Source organism: Pezoporus flaviventris, unplaced genomic scaffold, assembly GCF_033815535.1.
Source record: "Pezoporus flaviventris isolate CSIRO_AGI_PZ_B2104156 unplaced genomic scaffold, CSIRO_AGI_Pfla_v1 ptg000070l, whole genome shotgun sequence".
NCBI lineage: Eukaryota > Metazoa > Chordata > Aves > Psittaciformes > Psittacidae > Pezoporus > Pezoporus flaviventris.
This window is the reverse complement of record NW_026892618.1, coordinates 1,329,312-1,343,033: the sequence shown is the minus strand read 5'-3', so window position 1 is coordinate 1,343,033 and position 13,722 is coordinate 1,329,312. Positions and strand designations below refer to the sequence as shown.

Sequence of the window (13,722 nt, the reverse complement as noted above, 5' to 3'; positions counted from 1 at the left end):
ATAACTTTTGGCTCTGCTCTGCTGTCAGATGCCTCTCCCCTTCTTCTGTTGTTTCTTCCAAAGCTTGCTTATTGCTGTCTCTGCCAGGAGTGATGGATCAGATGAGAAGGGTGTGACTTGTTTCTCTAAGATGGCTATGAGTCTCAGTTGCCCAGGATCCATCAGTCTGTTAATCTCTCCATAGAGGGTTGCTGCTGTTTTTAATAGGAAGCTAAGGTTCATGGTGGATGTTTTTCACATAGGCTTCAGAAGCAGCTGCCTTAAATGTGGTCTGGCACCTCTGCAGGCAGAGGCTGAGCACTGGTCTTGGAGAGGGGCTGGGGTGAGGATGGCTGTGGGCAGGACCTCCCCACAGTGCAGGAATTACTTATAAATAGGAGAACAAATTGAAATGTTCCCTTTTTGTTTTTCCACCTCCCACAGTTCTTGGGAATAAGGAAGGAGGCCAGCAAGAAATGTTGGCATTTTAGTGAAAAGCAAAGGCAGCTGAAGGGAAAGGCCTCTTATTTTGTTATTATTATATTTCTGGGAAATGTTGCTGCAGATATAGTGCCAGGCTGCTGTACAAAAGATCCTGTCTGGGTTTACTTACGGAAGTAAAGGAGTTGACAGTCCCTGTCCATGAGATTGCCAGAAGTGACTAAGCCAGCAAAGGAGACCCAGCAGGTGCTAAAGTGAAATTCTTCCGAAATGTCCTCATTTACACTCACTGCATCCTTTCCCAGTAAAAGCCTTCAATTGCTGCTTCAAAAATTCATAAGTTTGCATGCTTTAATGGAAGCAAATGAAAGACTTTTCTGATTTGTCCTGAAAGAGCCTGTGGAAAGTTCAAAGGGAACTTTAAGTATTTAGTTATGCTGCATTTACCTACCCAAGAACTTTTCTCCCTGAGTGACCTGAAGCTTTTTTTTTTAAACTGAAATCACTGTTGTTGACTTTTATGTGAGGCCTGTAAAACCAAGGCACTAATATATCAAATATGAATTTAGCTGAAGATGATGCAAGTTATGAATAGGATTTTCCAGTCTTTGCCTGCTGAAATTGTAATCTGTGTGCCATTTGGTCTTATGATCCTTACACGTAGGATTTGGTCTACGGGAAATAAAGAATGGGAGAGATTTAAAATATGAATTATTGGAGTTTAGAGTGTGGAGAAAGTCATGATCTAAGAGGGGAGAACTTTGGGTGCTTTTAGACTATGTTAAACTTGTAATTAGCCTCTTAAAGTTACATGTTTTGGTTTTGGAAGGTTCTAGCTTTTTCTCTGTCTCCATGGAGTACAATTTGATACCTTTTAATGTAGAGCTTTCTGTAAGTTTTGCATCCAACTTCTTTTAAGAGTGACACCAAGGATTTTCAGGAGAAATTACCGCCTTTAGGTTTCTATCTTTGTAAGTTTATGTCCCCAGAGATATAAAAGCAGATTAAATGTCACTATTGCAGCAGAAAAGAAACAGCAATACATGAAACAGAAACAGACTGTCAGGAAAAAAAATCAGCTATGAGAAGTCAGCATTAAAAACAATCTTCTTATTTGCCTGAGGTACAGTGTTGCCTCAAAGTCAACAAGGGTTTTCCTATCCATTTCTGTAGACAGAATTTATCAGAATTCATCTTTTGGTTATAATTTAAAGTATGAGCTTAGATTTGATTAAAGTGAAATGTCTTTTTAAATGAGGAAGATCAGGGTCATACAACCCAGAAGACATACTGCCATCTTTTCATCTCTGGCAAAACAAAAAAGAAGAAAAAATGTTTTAAACCTGCAAATCTTTTACAGGTCTGAAAGAAGAGTGAATCAAGGTGCTTGGGAAGCCAGGTATAATATAGGCTGAAGCCCATGGTTTTGCTTGTTGGGAGCAGTTGTAGAATGGCTTTTTTAATGGTTGGGGAGGGGAAGGCCAAAAGTTCTAAAGGACGCTTACTGAAATAAGGCTAGCCTGCCCAAAGGAAAATCTACATGTGTGTAACTCGATGAATAAAGCTAAGAATACAGATGGTGCATTTTTCATTGATGTCTTCTCACATCATTCTTCCCATGCACTTTTTTCCACACTTCTGGTTGATTGAGCTGAGCTAGCAAAAGTCAGAAAGTAATGACGAAGCCTTTGCAATTTCCAGCCATCAGTATGCTTCTCAGTCATAGCAGTCTCAAATTAAAACCTTCCAGTAGAAAAAGGTCCATAATGGTGCTGCTGTGGGTTTTTACATGTCAGATTTTGATCACGTCAGCCTGACAGGCTGATAGCACTTTGATTGCAATCGCCATTTCCAGCCACTGTGCTGATTCTTGGCTTGTACCTTAGTAGACTGCAGTCACTGAAATGATACAGCTTATTTGCTGGCCACTCACAGCTGAATTGAAAGACGTGCAGTAATACCCAAAATTAGAGTCGTGTGACTGATTTCTCTGGCCATAGCTGTCTGAGCTGTAGGTTTAAGTGGGGCAACTGTGTCAGTTCCACTGAAATACTGATTTACAGCAGCTTTCATTGTCAGTCCTGAGGAGGAACTGTCATTCCCTTCCCTGAGCAAGTTCATGCTGTATGAGAAATTAATTTCATCCACACTCACAAATATTTTTAAAGTACAGTCACTTAGAAAAAGAGGGTAGTTGCATTAATGTATTATTTATAATGCACTTGCAATGCATGATCCTGCAATTTACCCTAGATTTCTGAACAGGCTTTTGCATTTGGACAGAAGTGACATTTTGGTGTTGAACAAATTCCAGAATACCTGTTTTTAAAAGCAGCATCACCAGCCATGCTGCACCCTTCCCTCCTCTGCCTTTCATGCAGAATTTGGAAGGCACATTGCCCTGCAGTTCAGGGCAGTTTGAGCTGAATCTGAATTTCTGGCAGCTTTGGGGTCCAAAATCTTGTGGAGTCATGTTTCTTTCTATGAGGGTGAGGATGTCTCTAAAGCTGCAACATGACTGTTACGTCTGGGTTGTTCACAGTGATTCTCCTCACAGACTTGTATTGCTGCTTTCCCTATTGATGAGGTGGAGGGATGGGTAAGTAATATGTGCCTGAGAAAATGGTAAAGCAGTTCTGAAATTCTATCTCTGGGAAATGCCTGATTTAAAGCATGGTACCAATATTTTACAACAAAAGTCTATATGACTTCTTGTTTTGCTTTACCTGCTAAAATAACATACTGATTGCTCAGCTGGTGTGAGGTAAATGCTTAACTACAGTCTCCTGGAACTTCTGGACAACAGCATCATGGGTTAGGTTGGTTTTTCTTATTTTCAGGCATTCTCTTTTTTTCCTTTTCCCTGAACCTATTAATAGTTTAAGATATACAGGATATTAGATGAAAGCAAGGTAAATGTCATTCAGAAGTTTTTTAAAAAAATAATTTATACTTCATGCATGCATTGGTGAAATAACTGAGCTTTGATCATCAGAGTTATGTCGATTTAAGTAAAAAAGACAGTGGAGATTTATTACAAAGTAACCCCCTTAAGTCCTGAAGAATAGCACTGTGATGTTGGTTTATTGTTCCAGCTAATCGAATTATCACAGGTTAGAGGCAAAATGGAGATTGTTTTTATTTTTCATCTGCTCGCATAGAAATGTCAAAGCTTGATCTCTAAGCAAAACACTATTTTCATACCCATAATCTTTTGAGAACCAAATAGCTACTATTACATTTTCTGCCCATAATATCTGTCTAAAATCAGTGGGACTTCTCATATACTTTACATTAGAAGATTAAGAATCTTCTTCAATGTGCCTTTTAAACAGGGAGGGGGGAAAAGGCCAGAATTCATTACAAGTCCTATTATTTTAGATATGTGCTCTAATAGTATCTACTTCCAGCTGAGCTTTTAGAAGACCTCAGTGTCCTGACCACTCTGGCAGTTTTGGCAGACACTTTTAATATAAATCCAGCTGTATCAGGAAAGCTGTACTCTGATACTGCTTGCTTTGCTTACAGCGTTTTTTCACATAGGAGTACAACATCTAGCTGTGTCCACAGGAGTTTTTCTTGGTATGTCCAGTGTCCTGTGCTCATATCCTGTGGTTTTGCTATACATCCCTCAGTTCACATTTCATCATGTGTCATCTGCAAGATGCACATGTGTCACTGAAAAGGTTGCTTTCCCTGCCTTGTACTCAAAATACCAGTTCGTGGCTCTGTAGCCTACAAGCTGCAGGTAATTTCTCCCATTCTGCAGGCTGTCTGCTGAGCTGCTTATGTGTGCGCTTCTTAACGCATTGCAGTCAAAATGCACTGACTTCACACCACACTGTTATTTAAACTAACACCTCTGACTTTGACTAAAATAAGTGGTAACAGAATGAAGCTCACACCCCTAGAGCAGACAAAAGGTGGGAGTAAAAGGGGATTATTTAGTTCTGTCAAACACAGGAAAGATTAACCTTAAAATGTGTATTTTTAAACACACGTAGTTATTTACATCCTTGCAAAGTGGGTATGAAATACCACAAAACAAAAGCAAGAGCAGTTTGTACCCAGGATAAACTGAGCCAAAAAGGACATCTATATATTCCTAGTTAAATTTAGCAGTGTGTTAGAGCTGGTACTAATGACTCTGCAAAGTGCAAGGTATGAAGAACCATTCTTAGAATGTGGATCCGAATGTGTGTGAATACCACGGTGTGTCTATCTGTATGTGTATATGTATATGTTTTCCTAATACTGTTTTATATTTATTGACAAGTGATTAAAAAAAAAAAATCTTTACATTCTGAAGATGTTTGTATTGGGGTTAGAAGTCATATAAATTCTGTGCTGCACCAAGATATCCACTCTGGGGTTGTTTATTGTGTTAACAGCCATCTCGTAGATGCACTTTAAGAGCTGACCGGGCAATAATATTATGGCCATCATTTGAAGATGATGAAAGAATTTCCGTATTTGTAAATTATGCGTTTCAGAATTTCCTGGGCCTTACAGGACAGCTGCTCTCCAAAGGTCATCACTGCAGATCATGCAGCATATTTAAAACCTTCTTCTGTCACCTCTTTAGTGCTGAACATAGAATTGCTTTCACTATGTCTGCTCATGGAAACTCTCTTAGAGTCTTTAGTGGTAAGTGTAGCTCTTGGTGTTGGTGTTGTTTCTCCCAGAAGAACATAAAACAGAAATGGGAAAAGTTCAAGAAGAAATGTTTAATTCTGTCAGAGATGAGGTAGAACAGCATTCCTTATTGTGCTTATTTTACTTCTGTGTGTGTCATGTACGGGCTTATTAGCTCACTCTTAAGAAACAATTGCTAGAATAGCAATATTTGCAATACTACTTTTTGTTCATCTTCTGTTACAGAGGTGCTTTATTTGCAAGGGCTGGCTTTTTTCAACCAAATTATATCGCCTGTCAAGAATGTTCACGTGACTCTTGGAAACCTGGTGCAGAGTCTTCCCTATTTGCTATTCTGTCCTGTTTTCTTCTTCCTGTAGCAGGTAAGCACATGTTTCTGCAATGCTGTTTGCAAGTGGAAAATGTATCCAATTTCAAATACCTCGTGAGTTCATTCTGTTGGACTCAGTAGGATTAACATCACTCTTCCAAAATTTTCCACAGAATCTACTGTATTTACTACCATAGAAAAATATCTGAGTAACAATGCAGTACTTTGGGGATTTTAACATCAGCTCATGTCAGTCTACATCCCTCTAGCTTTAGTGCAGCTTAAAAAATGGTATGCGGGAACTTTCAGCTGTGAATCTATTTACAGCTGAATCAGGTTTGTACGCATGCAATGTAGAAAATTGCTTGAATTTCTGCTCTCTGAGAGGAGTCTCTAAATAACTTTATGTCCTTGGGGAAAAAAAAAAAGCCCTGAAGCAGGGAGCCAGAATTGGTGATGGGTGTTAGCCATCATGGCAACCTTAAGGTGAATGAGAGGGTTCAGATAGTGTTCACCAAGATCATAGTCGGGCAACCACTGCAGAAACAGATTAATCTACCCTGGCTGACAGTGTATTGAAGCATATGAGGAATTCTCAAATGACCTATATATGATTGATGTGTATGTGGGTGTGGCAAGAAGTGGCACTGGACAGCTGAGCGGTAGTAGTATCTTGCACAGCTGCAGCTATTTCTGCTGAGGTGCTTGGCACAACCTTCTAGAGTTCCTCCACAATATTCATTGCTAGAGTTGGATCCACATTTGAGATTCAGGGGTTTTAGGAAGGAGGAGTTTTATACAGATTCCTTGAAATCACTTTCAGTAAATGCTAGTCATTAAAGGAGAGTGTGTATGGGGTTGTGTGCGTGCATTTATGTGAAAGGAAAGTAAATGCGCTTAATCTGTCTTTGTTCAGTTTTCCTTTTAACATTATCGTGGCATGTAGCAGCTCTTTTTCAAAGCAACCTAGAAATTTTCTCAGAAGACAACTGCGGGTTTCCTCCTCTAAAAGAATTTTCTTTCTGAACATACTAAGATACTTATTTTCTCTCAAAATGTATGTACTTTATCAGTAAGCTGCAGAATTTAACCTCTGCTATGGCTTCATTTTATTTTTCCTGTGTTTTTTAAGTAATTTTTTCTAAAGGGTTTGCTCTTGGAAACTTCTGTTTTGATTTACTTGCCAGTAACATATGCTTTGTTCCCAATTTGTAGCAAGTGGTAAATGATGGCAATGCTTATTCCATGCAGCTTCATTGCAGTGGTAGCTGGATTTTGCTTGCAGTGGTTACTTAGTTTCATTTTAGGCTACAGGGGGAAATGGTTTCTTATAATCTACAGCTCCCACTGGGGCCTCCCACCATAACCCGGTGCAAGGCTGGGACCTCCAGCAGAATTTAGCTTGTTTTGTAAACTGGGCACAGATGCTTGAAAGTAAGAGAAATCATTTTCACTTGCACTGCAGTCTTTCCCTGAGAATTTCTAGGATGTTAGCTACTGCCTCTCTGGATTCCCTGAGAAGTGAGTTAGTGGTATCTGTAGCAGAGAAGGGAGTATTGTAAAATGGGAACTTGATAATTCCAGGTCATGAAGAGAGTACGGGTACGGGCGTTGCTTTTCTCTATATAAGAAATTCCTCTGGAAAAGTTGAGGGGAGAATCTGCATATAATTTAGGAAATCCCTACTACCTCTGCCCATGTTATTTCACGCATACACAGAAAATTTCTGCTCTGGAACCTTCTGTAAAACAAATACACCTGCTGTTAACTAAGTTAGTCTACCAACTAATCTGTTAGCAAACATGAGTTCTGTCAGCAGCAGCTCCAAATACAGCTGCTAGGAGGATTCAGCCACTGCCAGTAGAACTAAAAGCTGCTCTAATGCTTCACTGGAATACTTTAAAGTTCACTGTGAACACTCTGTTTGTTAAACTTTTTATTCTTGGTATTCTAAATAATTGCCCCTCAGAGTAAACGGAGACGCACGTGAATGCCTTCTGTTCCTAGCAGAGCACTTAAAAACTATCTCACTGTAAACTAGTTATAGATTACTGAGTAATCTGTAACCTTACTGTGATGGACAGTCAGATCAGATTTTCCACCACACAAGGAGGCTAAACAGTAGGCCTTGAGGAACTTGCCACCACACTGATTGGGTGTTTGCTGACTGAAAATACTAACGAATGAAATGAAAAAATGCTGCCTAGTGGCTCCTAACCCAGCATTTTATAGCCACCTGGGTTTTTTCATTGTAAAAGCCATAATTTGCTGGTAATATAACAGACTTTAAGTTAGGCTTATGGTTTTATTGTATTCAAATTTTATATTCCAACAATGTGCATATTTTCAGTTACATTTATTATTTGCTCTTCACTGTGGTATGGTATAGTTTAAAGGTCTTCGGAGTTTAGTCCTACTCTAGCAGGGACCATAGGAAACACATCTTGAAGATTGTAGCTCCCCATTAATTTACATCTGCAGGCCACAGCCTATGTAAATGATTGTACACAGGTTTTACTTCCTGGAAGTTTCCCCTGTTAGCCCATAGAAATGTCACAGGTTTCAAATCCAGCACATACAGAAACCTTGGCATGGCAGGGGCCTAATCAGAAGCAGCAAAATAATACATTTGCTGCACTTACAGGGAGACAGAAGTCAGTAGGAGGGTGTTGAGATAATAAAGGAGGTTAGCGATGTTTACTGTGTCACAGCTGATAAGCAGTCTTTTCATAATTAGCATTACAGAAGTTCCTGACGAAGATGTAACTCTTTGCTCCCTTTTTAGTCCTCCAATACAAACAGAAGAACCTGACTATTTTTATTTATTGTTTAATTCTCCTTGTCCACTGTTGCAGTGGGTGTTACTGTCAGCTCATCTCTTCCCTAAAACTTCAGCTGATTCCCTAGCCAGAAGATGCTGTTAGCCAGCAAATCTGATTTGCCTTTCTATTGAGGCTGTCCCATGAAGGCTGTGAACTGTGTCCTTTTCCCTTTCCTTTTCCCTCAATGCCTTTGGTCAGCAGCAGACTCTCCTAGAAATATTCCTTATTTAATATCTCCCTACTTGAAATACCAACTGAGCTTGTAAACCAAAGATAGCTCCCGGAGGTCTCTTCATATAGGGTCAGAGCATGTACTTGAGGAAATGAAACATTCATTAGTTGGATGCCAGATTATTTACATTTGTATCATGATCAATAAGGCAATCAGAGACTGGGGATGACATTCATCTCATCTAATTTTAGATATTTGCAGCTTGGAATACCGTATCCATATCTGAACTGCTCACATTATGTTCTCTTTATAGTCAGTGGAGAGAACAGGCACATTCCCAGCATGACTTTCGTGATCAGGTTTAAATATCTCTTATAGGATGTGATGAAGTGCCCCCTGGACGTGCCCAGGTTTCTCCAGCAACTACAGAATCAGGTCCAGATTTTCCTGTACATCTGCTTGTGAGATGTATATATCCTGCTCCTGATGTCCATTATCTTATTTCTAAGATATATTTCTAAGATTTTCTAAGATACCTCGTATCTAGGTACCTAGTAGGTAGTGCTGAATGAGCTTAAAAATGGAAGGCTAGGCTAAAGTGAACTTCAGCACAAGAGCGTCTAAATTGCAACTTCCCGTTCGGACCTCCCAAGTCACTGTGCTGCTGCTATAGTTTTGGGTTTTTTTAAGCACTCGAGTACCAGCAGTAGAGTTGGAAAGCCTTTTGCCTTTAAAAAAATTATTTCAAAACATTTGAACCAAGAAGATTTTCTGTTGAAAGCATTAGGAAGGAAGCAATACACTACAGTAAACAAACACTGAAACTTTCATTTTTATTCCAGCAGACTAAGTTTAGATGCTTTTTTCCATATGAGACACTAAATTCTTGTACTAAACAAAGCAAGGAAACTCAAATGGAGTTAATGAACCAAAAACCTGAATTCAAAAGGCCATTTATCTTTATGCCAGTCTGAGTCAAAAGTTCAGTTCTGGATACACTCCTTCCTCAAAGTGTTCAAATCTGGATCCAAAACTTTCTGTTAAAATCCAATATCTAAAACAGATGGCTAATAAAACTAACATAATGACACACACATATATACACACGCATCTCTCCTTTTTAACATGCGGAGAATTAGCTGAGGGGCAGGATTGGTTTAGATCTATTTTATGTATAAAGTGATTCAACTCTCCTTTCCCTGTCCTCCCTTCTTCCAGTCTGGCCAGATGTTTGTGCTGGCTCCTACTGTTGCATAGCCAAAAACTGCAGAAAAGAAAATGATTTGGTTTTCTTTCATGGGTTTTGTTTTTTTTTTCTTTAGCAGAAAGGTAAAAGTTTTGGTTTATTTCCCTCCCCACCTTGATGCAAACAAATGGCATCCAATGTGCCCTTGTGCATTTTTTAATTGTACCCAGCTGTGATTGCAGTCCCACAGAATATATTTTTGTGGATTCTTTTCTTTTGCTACACTTCATTGGTGATTCACAACCTAACAGGGATTCACCCCTTTTAGGAGAAAGAGAATTCACTGGTTTCATGACCTTTTATTTCTGCACTAGAAACGGGTGAACTCATTTCGAATAAATACAAACCAAGCCAAAACATTACACAGGATGAAGTTAATTCCAAATCTGACCTTTGAGAGTCTTAGACAGAGGAAGAAAAGAAAAAAGGTTGTGTGTCTCTTATCTTTTCACTAGTGCCTACAATTTGCAAGCACCAAAATATCTCAGCAGGGACACAGGCTTTATGAATGTGTGGCCTGGTAAAAAGCAGAACAGTGGCAAAACTGGAAGACTCCCAGGGCTATGCCCACTTCTTAGGAACACCCCGAGACTGTGGGTCCACTGTGGTGGGGGAGCTCCTGCATCTGCCTGGGAATGCCCAGGTACCCTGGCTGGTTTGAAGCTGTTGGGATGCTATGCCACTCCAATCCACCTCACCACCACAGCTTGTGGTGGCTGGGACTCAAAAGAGCAGGAAACATTAGAAACAGCACTTAGAAATATCATGCTGTTTTGCCCCCCATTTGATGCTGGGCTGTGGAGAACTGAGCAAAAGTGCACGGCAAGGAAGTTCTATTTGCCTGACACGAGTGTGTCCCACTGGAAGCATCTCCTGCCAGGGAAGGGTAGTGGCCTAAGTCTTTTGTCCCCCTTTAAACAGGAGGTGACACACCACTGCTCCTGCAAGCTGCCTCAGGTACCAGGGGACCAGGGATGGACCCTGCCTGTTGTATTGCCCTGCTGCTGTGGCCTCTTTCATGCCATCTGAAAAATCAAAAGTTGGACATCTTTTATAAAAAAACCCACACATGATGGACTGCACCTTCAGTACCGTGTTCAGTTCTAGGGCCCCCAACACAAGAGGGACAGGACCTGTTGGGGTGAGTCCAGAGGAGGCCATGAAGATGATCAGAGGGCTGGAGCACCTCCCACCGAAACAGGCTGAGAGAGCTCTGCTTTTTCAGCCTGGAGAAGAGAAGGCTCGGGCGAGACCTTATACCAGCCTTCCAGTACCTAAAGGGGGACACGAAGAAATGTGGAGAGGGATTTTTTACAAGGACATGTAGTGACAGGACACGGGGGAATGTCTTTAAACTGACAGAGGGGAGATTTAGATAAGATATTAGGAAAATACTCTTTTCTGTGAGCATGGTGAGACGCTGGCACAGGTTGCCCAGAGAAGCTGTGGCTGCCCTATCGCTGGCAGTGTTCAAGGCCAGACAGGATGGGGCTTTGAGAAACCTGGTCTAGCGGAAGGTGTCCCTGCCCATGGCAGGGGGTTGGAACTGAATGATCTTTAAGGTCCCTTCCAACCCAAACCACCCAGTGATTCTATGGAAGGGTGGGCTATTACTAGGTGTTTGCAAGGGTGAATTTGTTTCAGTCAGGGGCGGCCGGGTCTCAGCCGACCACCTTGGCTGCCATTTTGTGTGCCCTTCCCTGAGCCCGCCGCGGCCGGCAGGGGGCGCAGCAGCGGCCGGCACTGCCCGGTGCCCGTTCCCGGTTCGGCTGGCGGCACCTCTTCCTTGGCAGCTCCTCCTCAGGGTGGCTGCGGTAACGTGCATCCCGCCCGAAGGAGCCGGAACAAGTCGTGAGGGGCTCTGTCAGCAAGTTAAAATCTGGTTGAAAGCAACGTGCCTGGGAGCATGCCTTCGCTATGGTGCATTTGTGTGTGCGTGTTTTACATGGCTGATTTCAAGTCTTCCTCCCCACACACCCTGAGGGGTGCATCTGAGGGGGACACCCAAGCCCAACCCAGCCTGGCTGGCCTCCTAGGTATCCTCATTACCTCAGGTCTTCAGCCCCTCAGGTATCATCAGGGTGAAACCTGGCATGTGGCTCAGATGGGCCTGAAATAAATAAATAATTACCAAAACTAGCTGGCTGACACAAATAAGTTTGTAAGATTTTAAGGGTCAGGCTGAGCAAAGGCTGGAATTTCTCTGTGAGCCTGAGGTTTGTCCATCCTCCTGTGATTCTCTCCTCAGCGGTCACCCTGTCTCACTGTGAAAACATCGAGTTGGTGAAGTTTGGTACCAACCTATTCATACAGACTAAAGAATCTTAAAAGGACATGGGACAGATTTGAGCATGGAGCTCAGCACAGTTCAAGCTTCCCTGCTCACAAGAGGTTTGACATTAATTTTTTCCCAATGGTGTTTCCCAAATGGAGTATTCTCTGCAGGGAGTGATTCAAGCAAGTGCTGGCTGCAAGCCTGGGTCTAGCTGGCCTACAGCTTTCTCTGTGAAGGAGCCATACATCCTAGAAACAGGGTCCATGACTTTTGGTACCAAGATCCCAGTGGTCCAGCAGAGCATCTGGGAGTCTTGCTTGAGATAATTCCTTCAACTATTCGGCTTTGGAGTGCGAGAGCTCAGTCTGCATGGGCTTTCAAACTGCGGGCCCAAGAGCAGCAAACCTGAAAGACCATGAAAGATGCCATGAAGCCGAAAACTGAAACCTTTATTGTCCCAGCAGTTTTCTGAGGATGGGCGTGGAGGAATTTTAGTTTTCCTTACATGTAGAGAATTTGAAGTATTCTGCAATATAGCCTGAGTTTGGAGAACAGATCATTTGAAATGACTAAAGGAAAGCCTGGTGAACAAGAAAGCTGAAGCAGCAGGATCCATCAGGAAAGGGAAACAGGAAAGATACCACAAAGCTGCTGAAGATGCACAAACGTGCTGAATGCTATCTCTGTTCTTCCACCGCACCTCTTGGTAGCTTGAGGAGGCTGTTGTTTATGCTAACCTAGAGAAGGAGAACTACCTCCACTAGTTGCATTGTTGTTGCTACCTTGTGGAGGAAGGAAAATGTTTTCTGGAAGGAAATGTAATGGAATTTGCCTGACCTCCTTGATAATGAGGCATTTCTCCCAGGTGATAACTCCAGTGGTGATGTCATGTTGATGTCTTATTGAAGATTGAGACTGGCTAATGAGCTGGAGTGAGAACGAAGGTTTTTCCAAACCTTGCTGTGGAGTCTAAATAATTCCAGCACTCTGCCCTTCTAGATAAGTTATTTCCCAGAGCATCCTGAGAAAATACTGGCATGATACATACTGTGAAGTCATAGCACTGGACCCGCTGACCTGGTGAAGATTGAAAAGTACAAGTGTAAAATAATTTGTGTGATGAAGTCTTTTTTTATCCTTGCTGTTTCCACTTCCTGGTATGTCAGTCCTCAGGGAGTGTCTCAGCATGTGTGTATGCAAAGATGGCAAAAGGTCCCCACTTTTATGTTCCTAACAAAAGTTCCACCAACACTACAGAGTCCAACTACAACATTAGATGTTGCTATTTTGGATTATCTTTAAAATCTTTCTGGCAGCTTTTCCATTCAGAAAATTAGCCTTGTGATACAAAGGGAGAATGATAAATTTTCTGAAAGAATCCATTTGTAGTGAAGGCCAGGCTTTTGTGACTTTTACAATACTACACGATTTGTGCCAGAGAGCTCTAGCACCATGTGAAGTAACAGCAGCATAGAACCACCAGAGTGAAGGATCCCCCAGATTTGCAGAGCTGTTCCTTGTATTGCATTTTTCACTACTGAAGTGACCTCCCTGACTTATACAGAGGAGGTGGCAGTAATCTCAAGACATGGTTCATATTTCCAGCCATGCTCACGTTCTTAGAGAGAACATCACGCAAGTAATATCCTGGCTTTGAGAGTGAAGTCAGGATATCACTCGTAACTAACAGCTGGCCACCAGTGCAGTTTATTAGAAACTCAAGCTAGCTACCAAACTGGGTTCTTTATCTTGGTGACCTTCCAAGGCAATCAAAGCCTTCTTGGAAGACCTTGAATCAGAAATGTTTGGATGTAAGAAAAA

General features: G+C 41.6%; 1 protein-coding gene across 6 annotated transcripts in view; it reads left to right on the top strand.

Moving 5' to 3' along the window:
- The window catches only part of PRR5 (proline rich 5), a 94,323-nt gene that overhangs the window by 17,770 nt on the left and 62,831 nt on the right, over positions 1–13,722 (top strand). For all 6 annotated transcript variants that reach the window (XM_061472046.1, XM_061472043.1, XM_061472045.1 and 3 more), the window contains exon 2: positions 5,302–5,438. The gene's annotated coding sequence lies outside the window, so the exon portion shown is untranslated. The remainder of the gene's footprint in view (positions 1–5,301; positions 5,439–13,722) is intronic.